This window comes from Cebidichthys violaceus, unplaced genomic scaffold (assembly GCF_023349555.1).
Source record: "Cebidichthys violaceus isolate CVI_PGR_0920_01 unplaced genomic scaffold, fCebVio1.0.p SCAF_1, whole genome shotgun sequence".
Taxonomy (NCBI): Eukaryota; Metazoa; Chordata; class Actinopteri; order Perciformes; family Stichaeidae; genus Cebidichthys; species Cebidichthys violaceus.
The window spans coordinates 5,920,976-5,946,646 of record NW_027176262.1 but is presented as its reverse complement, the minus strand read 5'-3'; the positions used below and the strand labels follow the sequence as shown (position 1 = coordinate 5,946,646).

Genomic DNA, 25,671 nt, shown 5'->3' with positions numbered 1-25,671 from the left:
GCTTTCATCTCTTATTTAGACACCCTGCCTTCTAAAAATAGCCTTGTTACACTATGGAAACAGGCACAGCGCTTTGGTGAAGTACAACACAGCGTGTAGTATTATGAGCTGCAAAGACCCATATTAGCCGATTATGAATCAGAACTGTGATGAAAGGGAGCCGAGATAAACAGAATTAACTGATTCCAAAAAAATTCCTTTGCTTTCAAAATGATTGCATTTTCAATGAGGGTATTGGGGGTTCTGCGATTGAATGGTGCTGATCAGAAATGTCACATCCTCATTGAAACATTCAGTAGGTTCACTAATTGGTAAACTGGTACACAAACCAGGCTGTATGGATTCCCAGGGGATGTTTTTCAAAGGAAAGTCAAAGTAAGAAAAAGAGCACCAACTGAGGGTAAAGGAGAACAACATCAAATGAACCAGTAAACTAAAGAAGTATAGGAATGTACGGATATATTTTAGGGCAGTTCATGTTGGGAGATTACATGGGGGAAAGCAGCAACTTGTGCAGTGTTTAATTAGTATCAACCCTAACGAGCCTTAGAAGAAAAGTGCCATGATGCCATAAACAAAAAGAGTCAAAGAGGAATCAAATTAGCCTCCATGAGTCCACAATGGCTGGATTCTGCTTTCAAGGCACCAAACATGAAGCCAGTTCATGCTTCTTAACCGCGTTTCAGCATAGATGACTGCGAGATTTGTCTGAATTATGTCTGATTGGTTCTCTTAGGTTTCAGTTTTATGACTGTAATTAGCAGCCATTAAGCGATGGTAGTTAATGAAGTGGTGACAAGACACTCTTTTTTGGACCTGTCATGCTATACTGCCTCTCAAATATGGTGTTGCTAATATGAGTGATGTGTTTATGTGGCAGTAGGTTTCCATCTGGCTGCACAAACACGGCACTAATCGTGTACAAAAGGCACAAAACTCTCCAAATATAATTACATCAATAGAGTAAGATTAAAACCTTGAAAATAGAACAAAACAAAAACAATGGCTCCAGCAGCTCTAACAATCCTCTCCCATCTGAGGGTGTGAGACTGTGCCAATTTTTAGATCCATGCTCACAACTCATTTTCACAGCTTTAACTTCTCATAGCTGGCTCTTCAACTCACAATCACAGGAACTGCACTGTTTGCTGACCAACCTTATTTTGTGTTGTTTATGAATGAATGAATGAATGCAGTGTAGAGACAAATCAATAAATATTGCCTAAGGCTTTTTACAGTACCCTCTTTTTCAGTAACAACACCGAGATGAAACGGAGCCTTCAACAAGTTGTTTGTCAAACGTCTAAACCAAGGAAACCCATGTCGAGACCACAGAGAATGCTCAACAGGAAAAAAGCTCAGCCCACATTCTCTGGAACTGCCGTAGAAAAAACCTATAGCACAGTCATTTCAATAGACTGCCATAGACGTATGGATTGGCACTGTTTCTAATAAAAAGGAAAGTAATTACAGGTTGCAAGGCGGCCTAGATGATGAGTTTAGAATGCACTCTGAGAAGTCTATGATCAGTAATAAAGCCTGAAAGGCAGGAAAATAATCAATACGACAACATGCAACATAATCCACAAGTGACGACAACAGGGTTGTGAAGTGTGCAAATGTCCAAAAAACAACAACAACAACAACTAAAATCAAACTGAAGAATCACATCCTTTAACTCAATCTATAAAACGACTGTATTTACAGAACCAGCGAGGTGAAAACAACTGTGAGCAACCGCACCGTCTGTTCACCAACTGCCATTTCCTGTGGGGTTCAGAGGCATTTTCCCAGGCCTGACGGCCGCAAACAGCTGAGAGGAGAAGGGCTGCCGGAAACCGGGAGAGATGAGACTGTGAGATGCATTCAAAGTAATCTCATTCAGAGAGAAAAAGAGAAAAAGAGAAAAAGAGAAAGAGAGAAAGAGAGAGAGAGAGAGAGAGAGAGAGAGAGAGAGACACAAACAGTGAAGAGAAGTGACTGCTCTCATTGGGAGCACGTTGTTGTGTTTCTGAGAGTTAGCTACAGGCCCTTCCACAGCAACTACATCTCCAGAGCAGCAACACAGTCAAACGTTTCTTGAATCTAGATGTGCAAAAAAAACTCCCACATGGTTTTTTGAGACGCTGCGGTAATTGTTTTGGTTAAGAAATGACACCTACTGTAACCGTTTCCTAACACACACACACACACACACACACACACACACACACACACACACACACACACACACACACACACACACACACTGTTGGGAAGGTGTATTTCTAAATGTGTCAAGTAGTATGTGCGCTATAAACGACACGGTTGTTAAAAGGATTCTAATTGTTTGAGCTAAGCTACGATAAACAACCCCCAGGGATAGAAGCTGGACGTTGAACAGAAGGATCTTCTCATTTCAGTTTGGTTGAAATGGCAATCAAGTGCATTTTCCAAAAAAAACTGGCCATTTAATATGGATATTTTGAAAGTTTCTCTTTTAGCTTCAAGTGTCACATGCTCTGTATGAGAGAGGAAAAGGTCAGCGATAATACAAAAATCAGGTTATCATGTCTCACAAAGTAAATCACAGAAACGCACACACTGAATCATGGTCCTGCTGGGACACATGGGGAAACACTGCAGGTTCTGCTTGAGCGCCCCTGAGAAGTTTTTCTCGACACCTGTCTGCGCACGGACATGTCCTCTTAAACAGCTGGACAGCAGTCACATTACAGGACCAGTCAACCAAGAGTCCAAGTCTGGTACAGTCACCACCACACACCTCATGTCACGATACCTCTGAATTCATCAGGACAGGTAGATCTATTAACCAATAAAGCTAATTCACGGTAGTTGTGAAAGTTGTTTTGTGGTTGTTTTTTTTTGTTTTTTACAGCCAATTTTGTAATTACCTACTGAATGAAATTCAGTGCTGCTGTAATCGGCTCTCGGCTATTATTACCTTAAAAATAAACTAGCAGCTCCTAAATCTGCATCCAGGACCACCAGCGGCTCCAGAGGGTGCATCATCAGATCCCCAGCAATAATGAGATTATTCCAAATGTCACTTAAAGGCCAACTTCCTTAGCTCAAAGTAAAGTATGCAAGAATATTTGGGAAGAACTCTTACGACCAGAGGATTGTTACAGCAGTAATAGAAACAAGCACAAAAACAACACCCATTTAACTTTAAATTCTTGCTAAAAACAAAAACTCATCTCGAGAGAAAACAGGAAACATGCTTTGATGTGAGGTTCTTGTGTGTTTTCACTCTCCGTTGCATTTACTGTCTGGGTAACTCCTTTTTCTCTTTTGACAGATTTTTGGCTCAGAGACTTGCGTGAGTCTACTTCAACAAAGTCAGGAACAAATGAAGCACACTGCATACTTTGAGGACCAAACCGTAACATAATGTAATAAAACGCTAGAATAGAAAAGAGTACACTTCCACAAAGCATTTTATAACAACTTACAGAACGTGCACCGACCATTTCCAGTTGAAACTTTTTACTGAACACATTACAGGCAAGTGAGTGTTGCTACCAATGTCAAGGTTAAAGTGTGGAACAAGTAGGATCACTGTTGGACTGGTGGCTTATGTGCATCAGGTTGGGGCCCAGTGCACACAGTAAGAACATAGATTCCTGTTTCAGCTCTTGACAGTTTTCTGCATACAGAACTTGGAAGTTAGTAAGGAAAAATAAGAAAACACTAAATAAATCCAGAACTCATAACAATGCAAATAGACTACACATGAAACAGAAAATAGTCATTTGAGAATAACCGCTAATTTAAACCTAAATGGACTTAACAGGCAGCCAGGAGGAGGTGGGGATCGAACCTCCGACCCTCCACCATGTTTAAAGGCGCTGGGAACCCCTGCGCCACAGAGCAGGTGCAAACAAAGCACGCGCTGGTTTGAACAATCGTTCTTTGACAGACGTGTTTATATAAAGGCTTAATAGAGAACACGTTAGGTGATGCACAAACAGCAGCATCTGTCTGAGACAGACAGTAGGAACTGGACGGAAATCAGTCCCACTGTGCGCTCAGCTCCCTACAGTTTGATGAATTGTGGATATTTGTCGCGAGCTGAGTTTTCGTGTGTTTATTAAACAGCTCGCGAAGTTATGGTCGTTTCGGGTCGCAAATGCAAAACAGGTATCGACAAAAGTAACAACCGTAAGGTCCAACAAACCTCAGAAAAAACCCCGGTAAAAGTCTGACGACTGTTGCATCAGGTGCGTTTTATTTACCTTCGATTCGACCTCGCCAACTTCCACAAACTTGTCCGTCCACCCGACTCAGACACCGGCGAGGAGTACCTTCATATGCGGAACTCATCCATGGTGACAGGTTGAATACATCCGTCGGTTCCTCCGCTTGACGAACTCAAATCAGTGCGTGTTGGAGGCGGAGACCCGCAGCCCCGTTACTTCACGCATGAGAGCCGCAGAGAGCAGACCACTGAGCGGTGACCTATCAGTGTCTGACCACACACCACCAATGACCTCCCTCCTTTTAACCTCTTAGTGGCCCGAGTGCTCAGCGACATCGACCTGCTTCTGAATACTCCTATGATTTATTTCACGGTGTTATTATTCATAAGGTGTAGCAGGCCCGTCTAGGTAGCATATTAAATATCTCTTCAGGGGAATTCATTTACCAGAGGAAATAAAACACTGGTAAGGACTACATGAAAACCTTTTATCAGATGCTTCTGTTATTCAGTTAACATATATTTAAAAGTTGGACAAAAGTAGATATGTGCCATTTACTCTCCATCAAATGATATCTCAGGGTCTGCGATAAGAAAACATTAGGATTCCTCTGATTTACAGTGACCTGACTTATTTAACAGAGCATGTTGGCCATCAGAGCTGATGGATTAAAGAGATTTGCTGAATTTACAGTGGAAAAGTATGAGCAAATAAAAGACAATTTGTGGCTCACTGACACGGCAACCCCCCCCACAAAAAAACCCTTTAATGTCAAAGTGAAAACATCTTTGCAAATCGATCTGAATTATTAATATAAAATACTAAATGCATGTTTATATATTTGCAAAAAGCTCCACCATGAAGACAAAGGATCACTGAGAGCAACTCTGTGAAACGGTGATGCGGTTAAACAATAAAACATGAAAGCTTCCATGAAGGGGGATTACAGGCACTGCACAAGGGATTTTTAATTACTAAAAAAGAAACACATTCAGACAGTAAAGCACTACAAGTAAAGCACGCTGCAGTGTCTGTATACAGTGGCTGGCAGGCAGCAGAGAGAAAGTCACCAGCAGGGTGCACACTCACTTAGAGTTTTACCTGAAAAACCACCAGACTTCACCAGGAACCCACCAGTTTTAAAAGACGGCACAAGTCTGTGTCACAGAAAATGAAGCCTGACCCGGGCCAGTCTGTCTGTCGGCGTGCGATTAAACTGTGCGTCTGTGTATTTCCACCCCTCCCTCTCAAGAGTGTGACTTTTTCTGGGGCCTTGTGCGCGGCGCATGTAAAAGCCTGTTGTCTGGCAGAAACAACTCAACTCTGGGATTCTACGGACGGCTCGAACAATGTCTCTATTGACGAGAAAGTGACAGAAAGAAAGAGAGAGCACAAATAAGAAAAGGCAGACAGTCCGACTGATGAGACAGAGACAGATCTGCAGTTATTATCTGATTACAAGCAACATCATTCACTGTCACAAAAACACTTCTTATGAGAGACATAATTCTTCTGAGAAGGCTGACTGAAGCATCTAGAGCTGAAATCTGTCAATTCACTTCAGATACATTTTTATCTTACAGTGCATTTGTTGGGCAGGGATTTAAATACAACTACAAGTGGCCTGGGATTTCCGGAACAGTGCTACTTTTCCATGCAGACTAATTATACAGTTCATCCAATGTTTGTTTTATAATATAATTATAATTTAAACTTATATCTCATCAAAAACATGGCTTCTGATTGACTTCCATTAGTCGGCTCTCCTGCGGCTACAAAAATGAGTTCACGTCATTCCTTCTGAATCACGTTTTGTCTTTTTAATTGTTCTACACCAGGAACTTCAAAAGTTCAAGTCCTTTATTTGTCCCAAAGGGGCAATTGGTACAGTAGTAATAAAAACAACAACAACACAGGACAAGACAGAGAAAACTACCACACATGATAAAAGCACATTAAATACATTATTTATATATGATTGGAAAAAGAAGAAAGAAAGGAGAAACAGGCATGGGTCGGAATGTGCTGATGCTACCTGTATTTTATAGAGTTGAGCAATGAAATGGAAATGAAAATGGTATTAAAAAAAATATATATGTACACCTGTTAGTTTTGGCTAATGGTTGTCGGAGGCGGGAACCAGCAGACAAGAACTTAAATTCTAAGTGCAGGGGGGTGGGTACTGTCAGATGTAATGGATTCTGCCTTCTATAACAACTGTTTGTTCTACAGTTCAGATTGTTTTTTCTGCTGAGTACCAATAATTTTGCTGCTGACTTTTAAAGAGTTGTTTTCTGTTTGAGGTTGAGAGATACAGCATCATCAGGGATCTGTCAACCTCATCTTGGCTAGCTTCCTCAGACAAAAAAAAAAAAGACTCAGCATATCTCTATTCCCATCCAAGGCCATCTAATCATGAATAATGATTCACGAATACATTCGTCTGTTAGTTACAGTGTTTGCAGGAGTATGAGTAGTAAGATCTGTTTCTGCATCAAACAACTGTGAAACAAACATATCTCCCAGGATTCTATAACATAAGGGAAAAAGTTTCTTAACTATCTACGGAAAATGAGTATTTGATGTTTTTTAGCATTTGGACTGTTGATAAAATGAACCTGAAGCTAGCCACACTACCTGCTGTGCCTGGCATGTACAGAACTTTCTGCAACTCACAATTAAATGTATCACATTATAATTAACCTTGTCTGACTTTACACTCGTCAGTGATGACGCACAGTGATGACTATGCACAAGTGTGAGAAATCTGGATTTACTGCTCATGCTTGAGCAAACTGCAGAGTTTGCTTGAATGATATATATATGAACTCATAGATGTATTTAATAAGACATGTCATGTTCATGGGTCATACTTGTATTTTGGGCTTCCATTACAACATGTTTAGATGCTTTAATGTTCTAAAAACATTATTTTTCTCATACGGTCCGTCTGTTATTCACCCTCTGTCTGAGAGGCTCCTTTAATAGCGCCTGTCTCTTTAAGCCCCCCCCCCCCCAAAAAGGCCAGCTTGCTCTCATGCTTGCAAGAAAAAAATATGGCAAACCTTTGCAAAGGTAGTTCTCAAGCCGTGGGTGGTATATTCTAAGTAGACAATTGAGTACAGACTCTTGACAGTGTGCCTGGTACTTGCTGCGCATCCCCCCGTCTCAGCTTTCTGTTTGGATAAAGTTATATTTTTATTTAGAAAAAAACCCAGCCTTGATCTAGGTTCCCTGTTGAGACCTTCTGAATCTTTTATTTTGAAAAACTGGGTCCATCTATTTCTTGTTAACATACAGTGAGAGTTGAGGTATTATATTTTGGAAAAACAAGCCTAATCCTGAGCGATATTATACAAAGGGGGGGGGGCTCATCAATCTAAACAACAAAGGCAAAAAAAACTAGGATTTGTATCAAACTGCACTAATTAGCTCATCTAAATCAGCTAATTCCAGCAGCAATCAAAGGTTGCCGTGGTGATTGGGGCACCATGAGGAGTGGCACACAACAACTTAAGACAGTTTGACAGTTGATTCTGTACAAAACTCCCAATCAAAGCTTCTCAGTCGAAAAACACAAGTCCCATTCCCAAATATAGTTTGTCATGACCTGTCCACATTAAGATAAGTTTACTCATGCCCTGACAGCAATCAAGTCCCCAGGAACAGCATCTAGTGGCCTAACTGCACAATTACAAGTCCTTCAAATGATGCTCAAAAAGACTTTTCCCCATAGACCTGCATTGTGAAAGAGACGTCTGTAAACCAGCGCTTTGTTTTAGGGACATCAACTACCAGGTGTGAACAACCCAGAACCTGACTCAGTTGTCCCTGAGAGATTGAGGTAGAAAAAGGAAAAATGTGTAATGCCACAGAAAAAGATGGCGTTATGGAGAACATCTGAAGCAGTTCAGGAGAAAGTAAGCCTGTACAGTAATTAGCTGGGCGCTTTTTCTTTTACTGCACGATTGGCTGGACGTTTCAGCCACCATAAAACCTGCTGGCATTGCTGTGGTTGGCTACGAGTCATCAAGCTGTTATAAATTATGCAAGTGATGCTATTTTCTATAATGTGTCTGCCTGTATGACAAACGTTTGTTGACTACATATTCGATAGGTAGGGGTCCGTCCTGTGAACCAAGCTCACAAGCTGCCACCCAATGAGCAGCTGGAGAACATTCTAAACGTCTCTATATGTGCTGGAAACAGGTTCGTAACCCAATGTCTAAGGTAGTTTAGGCGCTGTCATTACTGACCCATCAAGCTGTCTCAGATTGACAGCACTGGTAACAACAGCAAGCGACAAGGAAAGACAAGCAGGGCTATCACGCACTTCACAAAATTGCTGCATAAAGCTATTCTGCTCTGTACGATTTAATACTGTTATGAGTCTGTGATGTTGCAGGAAAAAAGAACGTGAGAAAAGAAGGGGAAAAGAAAAACAGAGAAGGAGAAGGAGAGGGACAAACAATGGATGAGTCTGCAGACTTTGCACCAGTCTTGGTGAAGTAACTGCAGCCTGCTCCACCACCACATTCATCTCCAGCCGCCTGTGGCAGCTCCAGAAGAATGGAGAGAGAGAGAGAGAGAGAGAGAGAGAGAGAGAGAGAGAGAGAGAGAGAGAGAGAGAGAGAGAGAGAGAGAGAGAGAGAGAGGAATCTGTAGTTGTTATTATCCACTCCCCCTCGTCCCCGCACGGATTCATGAAAAGACTCTTTCATATACATTTTGTGTACAAGACATGAGGTAATAAATATACAGAACAGGCGTGGGGCGGATACAATTTGGCTTGGTTTCCACGGAAACAACAGGAAGACGGTGGCTCACTGCTATATTTAACTTCAGATTATGAAAGTTTGTTCACTGGTGGTGCATCTATTGTTTATAAACTCTTCTTGTTTGCAAAGGAGTTTCATTTTGTAGAACTGCTGTAAAAGATACTAATCGCTGGTTTCATTTTAAACACCATATTGGAGGAAAATATTGTTGATTTTTACTCCATGAATAATGTTGATATCATCCTCCAAAGTGTCAAAGCCGGCTGTGCTTCCCCCAGAGCTATATATATATATATATATATATATATATATATATATATATATATATATATATATATATATATATATATATATATAAATAAACCTGCACACACATGATGACCACATGTGTATTATTAACACTAGTATGATGTTGCAGTGAGGAAATTATAAGCAGCTACCTCTACGATAACTATGAGGGTTACGGGCTCATAAAGTGAATTCTTTTTCACCCAGTCTGTCAGAATAAAGTCTCATTAGCTACAGAATCTGAAGAGCCCCTGTCATGTGGCAGTCTATGAATATGATTGGGTCAAAAAGAAGTTTATCTTTAATGTTCGTCAAGGAAAGTGAAATCTTTTGTCTGTCTGATAATATAGAAAAGAATCACCTTGAAGGCTAAAGCGGCACTGATGAGTCACTTAAACGTAGCTAAATGTGTACAAAGCATCTGTTCACATTGCTCAGATAAATGTGTCTGTACTTTGTCTTTCAGCTTATTTAAACGATGTCTTTAATTTCTAAATCCAGAAACTTAAAGAAAGACGGCTAATGTTTGTGCACATTGTTTCAGAGAGATGATCTTTGAACTAGTGTTGTATACGATTGCACTATATTGTGCTTTACTCATGGCAGAGACTTGATTGCTGATGTTGCAGTTCCAACTGGTTACCATTAGATGTTACTATAGTGTCTGTACTTCATGGATTTCTGGACCCTGCAAACGTTACCCACTATCAATGTTAGTATTTCAAGTTGTACTACCATATGCTACTCATCTACTGGCATTAATACCAGACTCACACCACTGACAAAATGATTTCTGTCTGCTAAAATTCCTAGAATTGTGTTCATGTTTTGGGGATATCCTGCTTATAGACAAACAGTATGTGTATGAGCGGTGAGGGTGCTACAGTAGAGAGAAGAGAGGCACACAGTAGAGTCGGTGAACTACAGTGCTGACTCAGCAGAGACAGCGGGGGTCCTGATGATGAAGTATTTCAATTTAACATATGACCATGTACAACATGTCAAATCTAGGCAGTATATCATTTGACAAATGGCCCTAACACAGAGGACTCAGATTATTAATTTGCTTCTTTAACATGCAATAATAGCTACATTGGCCTGTCAGGTTGTCAAATTAACTATATGAGCAGCTCACAAAATAAAGTGTTGACTCTAGCAGGAGACGATGGAGTTTAATTTAGTTTTACGCAAGCTATTAAAGAAGTGATGCATTGTTCTTTGCTGCATTTTAACTTTGCATATTATGTGGTATTAAGTAAGGAATATATTTTTAACATTTTTTGGTTAACAGGTGATTTTTAGTTGGCATTCCAGTGCTGCTCCACAGCAGACTGAAGGAAATAATTCTGACAACACAAGCGTGCTATTGATTTATTACACAAAATAACGTACTTGAAGTCACCTAGACGGTTGTCTGCATGGGTACAGCCATGAATTATTAATATAGTTACAAGCAAAATTGAAATTTCTTATTCAGAGCACTGACATGAAGGTAACGTCTTCATGTTGTATTCGTAGTAGCCTTGGTTTTAAATGAGGGATTTACGTGTGGCACTGGTGAGTGAAGAGGAAACAAATACAGTTAGATGGTTTGTTTTGGCAGACAATTAACAGTAGTGAGGGTATTTAGCATTTTAGCAAAAAAAAGTTTAGCAAAAATATTGACCCCAACAGTATGTGATGCGATATGCTTATGTTAATAGGACAAGTCAAACTGAGTGTTGTTACTGTAATTATTTCAACAAAAGAATGACCTGGCAACCCACAGTCCTGCTGCAAATATTTAGAGAAACTATAAATTTCACATTTCTATGCAAATCTGTAGAATGGAATGTTTTTTCATCGATCTTTAAAATCAACATCTCATCAACTTCCTGTTTTTCATGCTGCCAGAGTAGCCGAACATACGCAAATACAATACACAAAACATATGCAAATTGTTTCACTAACGAGGCTCCCGAACAAAGTCAACAAAGCGAGGACAAACTGTAATTCATTCCCATCCAGTTGTGATGACGCTAGTGATGAGAACTGAATAAAGGAGCATAGTGCTATCTTCAAAGACTGATGCTCGTCTGTCTCCATGTCTTATTCCTCTACGCAGTGCACTGCTGATCATAAATCCCAGAGATTATGACAAAATGACATTTGGACTTTATGACTTCCCACCGTTATGGATGAACCAGCTGTGAGTCACTGTGTAACAAAGTGAATTATACCTTTTTGTATTGTTTTTTTCCACTCGGTGACAAAGCATCGTGTGCTGGTTTGATAGTGCGTCTAACATCCAGACCAAACGTCATCGCACGCCACCACAGCACAGAGAAATGTCTCTATAAACAGAAGTTAAAATAGGGGCTTTAAATCTACACTCTACTGTTGGGATGTTGGCCGATAGCAGCAGAGGGATGCTGCTCAGGGAGCGCCGCTGCTTATTGTTGGATGAAGCTCGCCGCCAACTAACTCAATTGTTGGCTTTTTTCAGGATTTCAGCTCTTTAGTCTCTTTTGAAAAGCTCTTGGCAACAATCCTCCGGTCCTTTTCAGGGAATGAATACGCTGAACGTTTCTTATTGTAGCAGAATGACTAACAGTGTGCACACAGAAGCAGACTGTTATCTCCACAAACACTTTGACAATATTCTTTGATAAAGTGCGATGCAGGCATCGGAGAGAAAAATCACACTCCCAGAGACATGTGAAGCGGCTCGATATGTCACTGCGGCTGTGTGTATTTTGCACATTATGCAGATGAGATTTACAGTTACAAGTGCAGGCTGAGTAGAGTGATGATCTACACCTTCAGCAGCAGTCCTACCATAGATTTGAACCGTTAGACACATTCACAACCTGACCTATTATAAATTGAAAAGATCCATGGAGGGAGCACTAACTGTAGAGAAACCTGACAGCGGCTGAGACGGGGGACTATAAAGAGTCACTGGGCAATTAAAGTCAGCTGGCAGACAGAAGCTGGAGTTGTTTCTGTTATCAGAGAAGAGGGTGTCTTTGAATTGTTGGGGACTAGAGGCTGGTTCGTTATCTATACAGTTGGGGCTACTTCAGCACAGATAATGAGCCTCAGGTTCTTCTAAATGTGTCTACACTCCTAAGCTAAGTTCTTTTGTGGTCATTACAATGAATGTAAATAGCAGACAACACATTAGGGACATCCCACTGATGGTCATTTTCAGCCCATTTGGCTTAATCTACACGGTTGATCATTTGTACAGTCTCTCCAGAAGAATATTTAGCTGTTCATTTACAGAATCTGGATTTTTGCAATTACTGATTGCCTGTTAATTCTGGTAATTATTGATTATAATATGGAAGAATTATATAAAAGGTTGAACATTAATTCATTGTTGTGAAATGTCAGTGTAGCTCTAGGTTGTGTCCCATGAGCTCCCTCAGCAGTTGCAATAGACAGTGATGTTTTTTTCTGAGCTCTTGAAGGACTTTTTGTCATGTTGGCCTGCAAGCTGAACCTTTGACAATTTGAATTTGATTTTTTAATGTGAACCTTTCTACCTCAGCTTTTGGGCCACCATTAGACAAAAAGTCCTTAGAGTGAGCCGATAAAATTAACATCTACATTCCATGAAGTCCATCCGCTGATGAAGATAATGAGATACAATCAAAAGCTCCAGAACACCCTACAAATAGATGTAGCGTGTGGTGACACGATTTTTTCTCAACTGCTGTTACAAAGTAAAGAATGAACTTTGAATCTCAAATTACCTACAATTACCTTATTTGATTCTCTAATTAAAGCCTACAGCCAGTGCCATTGACAACTCAGCATGAACTTCTTCAAGTTGAAGGTACGAAAAGTGAAAGTAAATTGCCAGTCCGCTGGGTAACGAGGCATACTTTCTCTTGCGTCACCTCTTATAATAAAGTATGCAATTATCAATATCCTTACGGAAACTTCTCCCTCAAGTGTGGACCTTTCACTGTGTCGCAAAGGAGAACATTTTGCATCGTTTAATTACAAGCAGCATCATTTCAGCAGGGTTCAGAGATAACTAAGTTAGGGTTATTTGCTTTGAATGAGATCTTCTGCAATAACTCAGGATATGAAAGAACAATGAAGAACAAAGTCAACGACTTATTGTTTGTTTAGCACAGCAGGTCTTCTAATTTCAACGATAGAAAAAGCTTATATGAGTAGAAAAGCTGTAATATAAGTTTGTTCTCTTAGCATTTAGAATACATTTCTACATTTGGGACAGACTGTTTGGAGCTGTATCATAAAATCACAGTGTGCCATTACCAATATAATTAAAAAAAAATGGAAATTATCTATTTTTCATTATATGAGAGAAACTCAAGAATGCAAAAGTTAAGTTGCTATTTCAGATCGAGGTTCGACACCATGAGGCTGTTATTTATAAGCAAGCTGAAACTTTCAGTGTTAAGTGATTAAGCAGCCACCGTCAAGAGGGTGTAGCCATCTGGAAACAGCTACAAGTAGGTATTAGGGCTTGGGAAAAAACAGGTAATGCAGCTGTAGCGGAAGAAAATGTAGAATATATTCAGCTTCTCTCTGAGGACCACAGCATCAATTGATCAATAGTAGTGAATGGAGAAAGGTGTTACTTTGTGACAGTAATGGATTTGTTCAATTTTGCCTGAATCAATATGCAGCCGTGTGGTTATACAATAAAATCCTAATGTGTTAAATTAAAAAACAAATCTCCGACTTACCTCGCCAAATACTGCCTCCAATTAGATATTGATTTATGAGACGAAAACACACAGAAAGTCAATAGGTTGCATTACCCTTCCATAACAGCACTGTACAGATGGAAGCACCTTGGGGTTCAGCATATAAACACATTTGAGTACGAGTCAACAGGTGTCACAGCCCCAGACTCCAGGAAACAGGGGATTCATGTAATTTCCTTCTCGAAAGACTCTCAAAGCAGTTCTTATCAATAAACTCTGTGGTGTGTCATCTGCAAGCCAGAACCCATTTATTACATGAGATTCATGTTTGTCACAATTACTGTACCTCCTGAGTGTCCACTGAGACCAGCTCTAATATGTGGAGTACAAAATTGCAATAATGTTAGAAATGAGTCTTGCCGATCTAAATGCTGTTGCAAATTAGCAGAACAGACAAAGGAAAAAAAACATTTTGCATGCAAGATAATTGTCATTTGAACAATGCAAGTAAATTACTGTATGAGACAAATCTTCCAAAACATATTTGTAATGCAAACTGCTACATCTCTAGTAGTATCTTTTTGAAGAGGACACCTCAGAATAACAGACTGTGACGATCAGTGACAGCTCGACAAATGGAGGGGAGTGTCCTTAAAATGTCCAGACTATAAATGTACTGATGATACAAAAGATATTTTTCAGCACCACTTAGCATGGTCTCTGTCCACATGAATCTGCCATCAAAGAAACTAAATTGGGTTTTTGAGACTGTTGAGGAAAAAAAAAGCTGCATGGATTGTTGTCAACAAATGTTAATTAACCTGAAAAAAAAGAAAAAAAAAAGAAACCCACCATTTACTACAGCAAACGTGCTGAAATGTGTTTTTCTGCAGTGTTTAAGAGACACCCAGCTAAAGATCGGTGTTTTAAATACAAAGCACTCATCTCTAATGGCTGTAATGGTAGCTGTGAAAGGCTAATTGTTTGCTCATTTGTGGGAACCAAGGCTGAAGTCAGTGTGGAGTAATGGCAGTTAAAACGGACACCATTAGTGAAAAGCTCTCACATAAAAAAGTATTAAAATGCAGTGCAGCTCAAAACAAAAACTGTGTTAAAATCACAACGTTTCTTTTTGTATTGCATCAGAAGGCCCTTCAGCTCTTCAAAATATGACTGAAGTGAGAATGTACTACAGAAAAACATCAAGCCTACTCCCATTTCAGTTTGTGTGCTGCTCCTTTGATCTGTCATGTCGAAATGAATTAATAAATGACTGAATCAACAGCTACATATGGCTCAGTTTTAGTCTCTGTGATAAACATTGATTGAATCCTTTTTGAAGAGGTCACGGTTCTTTCAAATCACCAACAGAGGCCTCCTCCTTGAATCAGAAGAAATAATCATCTCCCTTTCTTCCCAAAGAGAATGAAATTGGGAAATCCATCCACTCAATTAATCTGGCAGTTTCCACATAAAAGGAGACTTCTCATATTTTAGCGCGTATGATAACAGCCTGCTGTACACACGAAATTCATCCATACAAATCAGTCAGCATAATAACTGCTCCTCATGACAGAATGGAAATGAAATGACTGCTTCACTTTGATCTCCAGGAGGAAAACGCATGGTTTTGCAAAGTTAGCTTGAAGACATGGGAACCTATCCGGAGGGCATATATGGGGGTTTATAGGAGTTTACAAGGTCTGGAGCTGGATCTGCCTACATGACAAAATAATGTTGCACCTTAAACATTGTTCCCATAACACGTTTTTATTTATATTCCCAAAACAAATGATCTTATGAATTGTGCTGTGAGATAAATAGATACTTCCAACATACAGCGTACATAGATTAAAACAGGTACCTATCATCTGGATGCATAGTATATGATTAAATAGAATAAAATAGACATGTTGAACAGTTATCATTATTAGCAGAAAATGACTCAGTGGTCTAAAAGCAGGACTTCTGCTGTGGGAGTGTGACAGCTGAGCAGATGCAGCATTAAACGCCACACAGATGGACTGACTGAGCTTGTTTGGGCTACAACAGGAAGTTATCCAGCCCACATCCCTCAGTCTCTCTACATCCACACACACACACACACATGCTGCAGCAAGGGCCGGTGCGGTCGGGAGTTGAATTATCAACACTTTATGATAACTAGATTCTTTTCCTCTGTCAGAAAGATTCAGGGCCCGACAAATAATATTCCCAGCTAAAGCCCCGGAAGCCCAATCCAGGACATATGGAAACATATCAAAGCAAAATGACTTACTGTAATACAACTTGAGACTTTTCATAGAAAGAAAAGACACCTTACAACATTGTGCAATACTGAAAAGTATGATAAAGACCTTTTTCGCACATTTCTTTGTCCATTTTACTTTTTACCTTTTCAGTATTTGATGTTTTGTGTCGCTTGCATGTTGACCAACATCAAACACATACTGTGCTGTATCAGCATTACAACACTGAGACGCGACCAAAATGTTGAACAATTTTGAATAAAAAAACAAATGAATTTAAATTTAAAATTAAACTGCGGACCTGCTTCCTGACCCAAAGTGATGATTTATCCATTTCTGTTGTAGCCAGTGTGCCAAATAAGGATGATTTTTAATGAACAGTGTCATAACTCCATATGGCTAAACAAAGGGATTCTGTGGCCTATTTCATTAAATCTGTGACGTGTGTGTGTGTGTGTGTGTGTGTGTGTGTGTGTGTGTGTGTGTGTGTGTGTGTGTGTGACAGCCCTGGGCCTGTGTCAGCTGTGTTGCTGGTAGTCTTGACTGTCTTGCAGGTAGCTGGGAAGGGATGTGCTCCCAGGTTCTGTAAAGACTCCCCTCTGACTCAGTCTGTGCTACATTTTGCGTTTCTTTTCTGCTCTCAAACATTCTCATCCTCTCACCTGCATGTGAATTTACAGTTATGCACACCCCAGTGCTTTTATGTATTCCGGTTTATTTTTGTGCCCATTATTTCCTAAAAGCAAGGCGCGATCCTCGTGAGCTGAGATCTACAACGCGATGTCATTAGCTCTCGTGATGCAGATCCAAATTTGTTTGTGATGAAACAAATAGCTCCCGGTTTACAATGACTGCAATTCAGAATCAATGGTTTAATCAGAAACCGTTTCCTGCAAAGGTTAACAAGTTTAAAAATGCAAGCTGGAGTCCTGGGCAAGGAAGTGATTAAGTGGAACACGTCAACAAATGAGCTATTTAAATTAATCAATTACACCTGTGCTTTACAGCCCACTTAAACGATTAAAAATGAGGGCTCAATACAATTATTGAGCCCATGACACTAATCAAAATGGAGGAGCAGCTAGAGACAACAATTACAGTTAACAGTCTTGAGGGTCATCAAAGATCCACTAACACAAAGAAGTAAGTTGAAGAATCTTCTGGCCAAATCAATCACAAAGAAGAAGAAAGAAGAAGACAGACCAGTCGAACTAGACGAAGAAAAAAAAAAATTAACAAGGTTCAGGCAGAGAGAGGAACGTTTGCTGTCAGTGGTATTCCTGAGGGACTGGATTCTGGTGCTGAGGAGGTGAACGCTCACAGACAGGAGGCCTTGCAGCTGCACCTTCTGTGGTGATGAAGCATCTGATGCTCACTATGTTTGAGTCAATTTCAAAACAAAGCCATTTAAATGGCAGCTTTATCTCCTTTATATTTCACCTATGACATTCAGAGTATTGATGAACAAAGCCAGACAACATGCTAGCATCCACGGTCTGGCAGCAAATAAAAGAGGGACGTCAGACAGTGACCTCTGTGCGGTTGATGAACGCTGCCCAACATGTCGAACAGAGAAGAGAAGGAGTGACTCTCTTGTGAGAAGCAAAAGGCTAAAAATAGTAAAAGCTGCGTTTGTGGAACGAATGTACTGCACACAGGTGCATCGAATCTTTCTACGCTTCTTATAGGTTTGAGTGATTTGAATTATTTGCCATTGATTTTTAGGTTCCCTGTGATTTATTACTGTTTTGTGCTTTTTTAGGACACATACTTTAATTTTCCTTGGTGATATGGTCATGGGGTAATTAACCATTCTATCTCAGTAGCCTACATGTTAGAGTAATCAATCTTTTAAGTGTAAAGGAGAAATGATTACACCAACAGAATCCCCAAAGTAAACGAGAGAAATTTCAATGTCATGAAAACAACAGGACTAAGGGTCTACAGCGACAGCAGCTCTGGGAGGCTGTTCTTAGACACAACAGTGCTTTGAGCTAAATGCTAACGTCTGCATGCTAACATGCTGCGTAGCAGGCATTATGTTTACCATGTTCACCAGCTTTGTTTATCACGTTAGCATGCTGATTTGCTAATTAGTACTAAATACAATGTCCAGCCTATAATGATTTTAAATGTCATTTATTTGGTCACAAACCATTTTGTAATTTTTAACTGATGAAAAGTCAGTTACCACAGTTCATCCTGAGGGGGACCGAACAAAATTCATGTGAATCCATCCAATAGTTATTTCACTCACAGCCACAAACATAAAATTCATTCAACAAAGTCATTAGGATTCATCCTCTGACGAACATGAACGTCTGAACAAAGACATTTAATCTATAAACTCCTGATTAACAGTTGTCTGCAGCCTCTCTGTCTTGCCTCTGGACCTCATCTCACTCCTCCTCTTCCTCTCCTAACTCCTTCTTGCACTCTGAATTACCATTTCCCTTTATCTGGCACTGAAACGTGCCACTACAAACAGCCGTTGTGTAACACTGGCCTGCCATTCGTACTGTTGATTCCACTTTCGGGGCTGTAGAGGAAAGATCCTCCCTTCAGCGTACCAAATGTCCACTCCACAACTGACATGTTGTGTTTTTGTGTGTGTTTGTGTGTGTGTGTGTGTGTGTGTGTGTGTTAAATCAGCATGCAAAAGCATGTTGTATTATGTTAAACACACAGAGAGAGGCAGGCATTAGTGGGAAATGATTCTGCTACCAGGTGCAATCTGAATGAACACCCTACTTCTAAATTGCTGTTGTTAAAGGGGAGAGGACAGCTCTGAGACAGCAGTAAGCTAAATTATAAAAACGTTCTTCTCTCATACCAGCATCGTGATGACAGCTGCTAATTATAGCAGGTGATGTGCCAACCCTGTGGTTTTCGTTTCCGTCTCATCCGCTCTCTTGTGCGACATGTAGGAAGTTTATTTTTGCTTGCTAGTTGTACGTTAATTTCCCAGAGGTAAAGTAAGCGATTTCCTTGAATTAGCTCAATGATCATCGGATGTTATAATTTCTGTTCAACTCGATGAGGAACTTAAAAGTACAGAGCAGCAGAGCTGAACTAATATGTTTTATAATATCCAGAACACTGATAACAGCAAAAAAAACAACGCACCTGTGCATGGACCTTGGACATAAAACTTTTTCTTGTGATTATAGGTCACACAAGGTCCCATTCTTTATGTCAATCAATTCAAGTAACTTTTTGTCAAATGTTGTGGCTCATACATACCAAAAATAAGATTTATAGAAAGGACATCCACTGGCAAAGGGTAGCAGAATTTGTCTTCCTCTTCATTTTTCCACTTTCTACTTTAAATCAAGGAGTGTTTTTAATCCCTGCATCACAACTGATCTGAAATGTCGCAATATAATTTTCTCTTTCAAAAAAGGCATATTCTACTGTAGCTTAATTTACGATCCACTGCATTCACTCAACTTCAGAATAAATATATATAAAATATATATATAAAAATAAATATAAAATATTTTTTTAATAAAATAAATCTACTTCCACAACAAGACACAAAAGTCTGTATCGGATCAAAGCAGAGAACTGCAAGCCTTTGTTACTTCTAATTTCAATTTAAAGACTTAACTTCTTCCATAATGTGCATGATGCTGATGCAGTGATATTAAAATAGCCTTCATACATGTTTAGTCATCAAATAGTCGAGTAAAACACTGAACCATTCAAGTAACTCATAATATTCATGCAGCTAAATGCACACCGTACAAATCGCTAAGTTATTAATCATGTGGAAAGAGCTGACTGATTAAATCGTGGACTCAGCATGTCCCCACAACTCAAGTCACTCTGGCTTATGGTAACACCTGTTAATACCAGTCAAACATGTGAACTATGCTAACCCTCCAAGTGATATTTTATTAGGACGCGAGCGGGTGATTAGTCAGGGAATGCTAATAAAGAGTGTTTATTAGCACGGAGATTACAAAGGGGTACAGTTTCAACACAGGCCACTCGAGTGGGATTTATATAAATCACACTATACCATTTTATGTGAAGGGAAAGGCTTTGGAGCTAAGCGCTTATAGTACGTCTGACCTAAATTAACACAAATATTCTTACTGGAAAGTAACACAGAAAGGAGTCAATGTGTGCTCTGCAGATGGCAGATGGTGTCAAGATAATGATAATGCAGCAGCTCACAGTAAGGTGGTTAGGAGAGTGGGCCAAAAGAGATAACAATAATTTAGAGGCAAGAATAGAAAATGGGGCTATGTTCAACATCAAATAACCTCTGTTAAAGAAACAGAAGAGGCAGCTCAAAGAGTCGTACAAGGTGACTGAATAATAGTATAGAGCAGTGGTATGAAAAGATAATGTGCAACAATGCAGGAATGACTTTAACATTGCACTTAGTGAATAAATCATTTACTCACCGGGAGCAATGGAGGGCAATGCCATGCATATTTAGTATATTTTATTCCCTCGTTTAACGTTGATCTTCGAATTTTGCTTCTAAATAAAGGGTGTGAGGAAAATTGGATTTATAAGAAAACTAAAATAAAATGTGAAAGAAACAAAGAAAACGTTAAAATAAGTAAGCATCTGGCAGTTCGTCAGAGTCACGGATTAATTTTAGAATTAAAAAAAGAGAAAACGAAATGTAAAAAAAGACAACTTTCTGTGCACACTGTCCACTGCAAGGCTGACCTCACACAGTACTGAACCTCCATCTTCCTCACAGATATCTCAATCGAGGCCGAGGTTGGTTACAGTACGGCACTACAGAGACTACAAATCACCTGCTTTGTCAATTTATCTGGGAGACAGGAAGCCACAGCATCCTTAATACGTAGCTAATGGTGTGAGTTTCAGTATTGGCACTAGAGAGCAGGAGAGTGACCCTGGGAACCCAACATCAATCTTCATTATGAGCAGGGTCAGTGACGGCTAAAAATAAACACAAACTGACAGTCGCAGAATACCAGTTTGAACTGTGCACCTGCAGACACCTCCGTACAAAAAGGGGGAAGTTATAGATTGTTGATCAAACGTGTGAATCATAATACGCTGCGCAAGATAATGGAGAGAAGATCACAAAGTTTAAACATCATAACAAGGCTGTCATGATAAAATATGTGGCTGTCTGGGCTTAAACTGCTGCCTTCCTGCATTGCGTTAAGCACAGAGCAGTCTTACATCTGATGTGATTGAACAGTGCCTGACATCTGGGCTGCCATGTCTGCTAAATATTTAATTAGCTCAAGGTATAGTATTTCTAGAACACATGAATGCTGAGGGTCTCACTGCTGTATGACTCATATGACTCTATTATTAGCTGGTGTATATCAGTGAAGTAGAAAAAACAGAATTATGACCATACAACCTATTTGTGTTCTTGGCTCATGTACTATTCATCTTCTTTTTTATTAAAATATTCAAAGTCACTCTAGAAACAAAAACATCTTTTAGAGGTCAGACATGCATCCTAAACCTTATTTCAGAATATGGTTCATAATTTGTTACATTTTTCAAATGGCTCGCACAACACTTACTGGCGTGCAGTGCAGTGCAGTGTGGTGTCAGGAATTTGTAGGTCTTGCCATTTCAGATTAGTTCAATTTTGTTGAGGAATGCAGCTGCAGTCTGGGCAGAGATAATCTGTCCCTGATCTTGCCAAATCATCTGTGATTTAAAGATGCACATATCAAAAGAGTACGTTTTTGTCATATGGCTTTAAAGCTGAAAGGATTCACATAGGCGGTGTTTGTGCTTCTTATTTAGTTACTTCTGAGGCCTCAATCCCTTGAGACTCACTAGTTAGAATTTATAGATCCCATTTGGAATTTGCATTTCCACTTCATGGATTTAGTTGACACTACATGTTTGCAGGTGGAGAATCATTCTCCTGCATGAGGGCATTACGATAGGATACAGTTGTACAACACACACAGTACAAAACTGTGATGGAGCTTGAACCTGTGGACTTAAGTGAAGTCTCATTGTGTCAGTATGAGAACATCGGTTTATAGGGATTTAATCACCCACCATAAAGCAAACTATCAGTGCGCAAAAAAAGCTAAATATTTGCAGCCTCAAATGCAACAAAAGTGTTCTGTACCTTAATTCCTTCTATCATGGGTTGGTAACAACAGAACAAATACATTTCTTCAATCCAGTAGTTCACTATGTATGTGGCTGTATTTCAATAGTACATTTGTGCTTTTAAAAGCTTTGGCTATTCATTTAAAGTGTCGCACTGTTTCTAATAAATGAAATAAGACAACAGTCGATGTTGTAGTCTCAGGATTTGTCTGTATATCAACCTCATGCTGAGAGCAGACAGAGGACAGGAGACAGACTCTGTGTGTGTGTGTGTGTGTGTGTGTGTGTGTGTGTGTGTGTGTGTGTGTGTGTGTGTGTGTGTGTGTGTGTGAGCGAGAGAGAAACTGTGTGATTGGGAGAGGGCCGTTGAGAGAGACGGTGAGTGAATTATTACACAGGGACCAAGCTTGGTTACTCGGCTATTGTTTCTGATGCAAACTTCCCTACATTCAAAAATCTCAGGTCTTCACTTGATATTACGGAGACTGCCATCTATTTTTCTAAGGAAATTAAACAATACATTTCCAACAGGGTTGGCTGCTCTAGAGAAGCTAGCACATTGTGTTGAGAGCATGGGTTTTAAAAGAAAGGCTGGCGAATGGCCAACGAGTCATCTGATGTTAATCCTGAGTGAGAAAGAGCACACAAGTGGAACTAAATCTAAATATCTCTGGTACTGTATGTACTTTGAGGTTTTCAAGTCATTTCTAAATTGTTAATTGCTCTTTTGTATGCAAGAGACTATTTGTAATTTGATATTCTATATATCTATATATCTTATTACTACAATGCACTTGTTTAGATGTGTTTTGCTTAGATCCTTTTGTATGTTGAAAGCTTGATAAAGTGCTTCACAATACAATTGTTAGGTAGGAGTGCAGTCATTCTTGCGACCTGAAAGGAGACTCTACACCATTTGCCTTTTTCTACAACAAGAACCAGACAAATCCCCGACTCTCCAATCGTTGCGCCAGAAATGCCTGACCTGCAACGCTCCACACCCCAGCCTAACTCCACCTCCAGGGACAGAGTCTATTATTTCCAACACTGCACCTGCCTCTGTTGCAACTTGTGCCACCACGATGTGTAAGTCAGCTACAGCCAGTCGAGGCACAGGGAAAAGCAACATCGGTTAGATTTACGGTGAGTGGGGGGGGGGGGGGGGGGGGGGAGCTGGCTGGCTATAAAAATAATAAAAAATAAATAAATAAATAAATACAAGGTGCAGGTGGGTGCAGACACAGGAGAAAAAAGTGCCGGTAGCAGGGCGCTGCCCTTCATTGTGGACCTCAGGTTACACAGGCATACAGCATATGAAGGTCAGACATTGTACAAAAGCAAGCCACCACTGATAAACACAGTTGATAAACAGTTCCACCAACTAAGTCTTGTTAAAGAACTCCACTCTGGCCGGCCGCTGATGAGGTGGTGATTGAGCCACAGTACTCCCTGTCCTCTCTTCTCTATCGGCACTGTCTGAGGACTAAAGATTCCAGACATACTTGCGTGCACTTTGAGTAGCCACATTCATTTTGCACATTCATTCAAAAAAACACATTCAAGGCAAACAGTGCTGCAGAATGAATGCATGGGCATGCAGCTTTTTTTTTTTCTTTCTTTGGGCTGAAAGCTGGGGGAGAGGAGCTGGCGTACGTTACCTCAGTGAGTGGAGCGAGGGCTGGTCGCTGGGTGGGAGTCAAAGATCATTCTGCCGGTGCCATCTGTCAAGCAGGTCGGGTACAAAGGAAGTAGGAGCAGGTGTCCCTCTCCCTTCTTCCTGTGCGCCTCTCTCGCTTCACAACAAAGTCCCCGAGTCACATTAGAGGAGAGAGCGCTGCTCCACAAGCCGGGGGAATCCTCCGTCAAGACTGAAGCCAGTTTAAATCCCCCCCTGAGAAGATGGGAGAATGCACCTCCCTTTTCTCGGGTAATCGCGACTCGCTCCTGCCACTGCACAAAACCCCCTCTCTCTCTCTCTTTCCCTCTCTCTCTCTCTCTCTCCGTTTCTTCTGCCTCCTTCTCTGCTCTCCTCCTCTCTCCTCTCCGATCCCGCTCCACTTGTACACTCGCCTGCTCGCTCACTCACTCACTCACTCACTCAGGCATGCACTCTTATCCACTGTGGCTCAGGCAATCACACACACACACACACACACACACACACACACACACACACACACACAGATTATACTGTACACACAAACATAATGCAAATAACACACACACACACAAACAAACGTACAACTGTCTGCTTCTTCACAGAGTATGTCCGTAGAATATAGTTGGTTACTTCCTGATCCACAATGGAATGTGTGTTTCTGTGTTTTGTTCCTGCCATGGATATATTCTCAAATGTATCATAATATGAGGGTCAGATGTAACCTCATTTGGCTATGAAAAGTACTTGGTTCCTTTTAGCGCTGAAATGAAACTGGATTGCATTCATCCTTGAGTCACACATTCAACCCGGAGCAATGTGTGTGGAGGGATTCAGACAGAACGGAGGATGCCTCTGCTGTGATGTAAAAATGGACATAATGAATAAAACAAATCTTTCGGAGTGAGTCAGAGACCAGTGCAACACAGTAAGATTTCCCTTCCTAATCCCATTCCCCGTGATCACTTAAACGGGCTTCACTGTACGTGCGTGCGCGCCCTTGTGCACAAAGCCACCGTACGCACCATTGGATGCTCTCTAGAGGTGTTCTATTTTGAGCCTTCGGTTGTAAGGCACAACGGAAGAAAGAGGACAGGCAAGGCGCTATTATGAGAATCCCCCCTAAAACTACAACCCCCTTCCCCCTTGTGACCACCACCTCCCCATCTCTCTCCCCACGTTGAAAATCTCCATGCTTTAAGGGGATCGCAGCAGGACAGCAGGAGGGAGGCAGGCACCGAGTTGTCTCTGGGATATAAATCATGCTGGAGTGACCTGAACCGTTTGCAGGTCGAGGGGGGGGAGGGTCCAGCATCGAGCAGCAGGCTTGGGGACTGGAACAATCACTTGAGATGTTTTCTTCTTCTCTGAAACAAGCTTTTCAAAGAACTAAAAAAAAAACAAACACACACACACACAAATGTGGATCTATGTCCACACATGAAAAGACAACCAATCAAAGATTAAACGATATGTAGATAACATCCAACAGAGTAAGCAAGCACAGTTGCAATAATTAAACTTCTGACATGTACGTAAAACCAGCCCCAAAAGGCTGTAATCAAATAAGCCCTGACATCCTTTCAATAATAAAAAAACAAAAACACGTACAGTACAATTCATTGTGATTAAAAAGTAAAAGCATGGCAGCTCTAATCTGTAGATTAACTCAGGGTTTAAAAACTCTACACACAGAGATGAAAGTCCCTCTGCCTGCAGTCTTATTGCCAACAGGCAGCTGGA

The 25,671-nt window shown here is 40.4% G+C and overlaps 1 protein-coding gene across 1 annotated transcript in view; it reads right to left on the bottom strand.

The window, feature by feature from the left end:
- The window catches only part of gramd1bb (GRAM domain containing 1Bb), a 97,614-nt gene extending 73,302 nt beyond the window's left edge, over positions 1–24,312 (bottom strand). The window contains exon 1 of the mRNA XM_068707824.1: positions 23,930–24,312. The gene's annotated coding sequence lies outside the window, so the exon portion shown is untranslated. The remainder of the gene's footprint in view (positions 1–23,929) is intronic.
- Between the last annotated feature and the right edge of the window lie 1,359 nt (positions 24,313–25,671).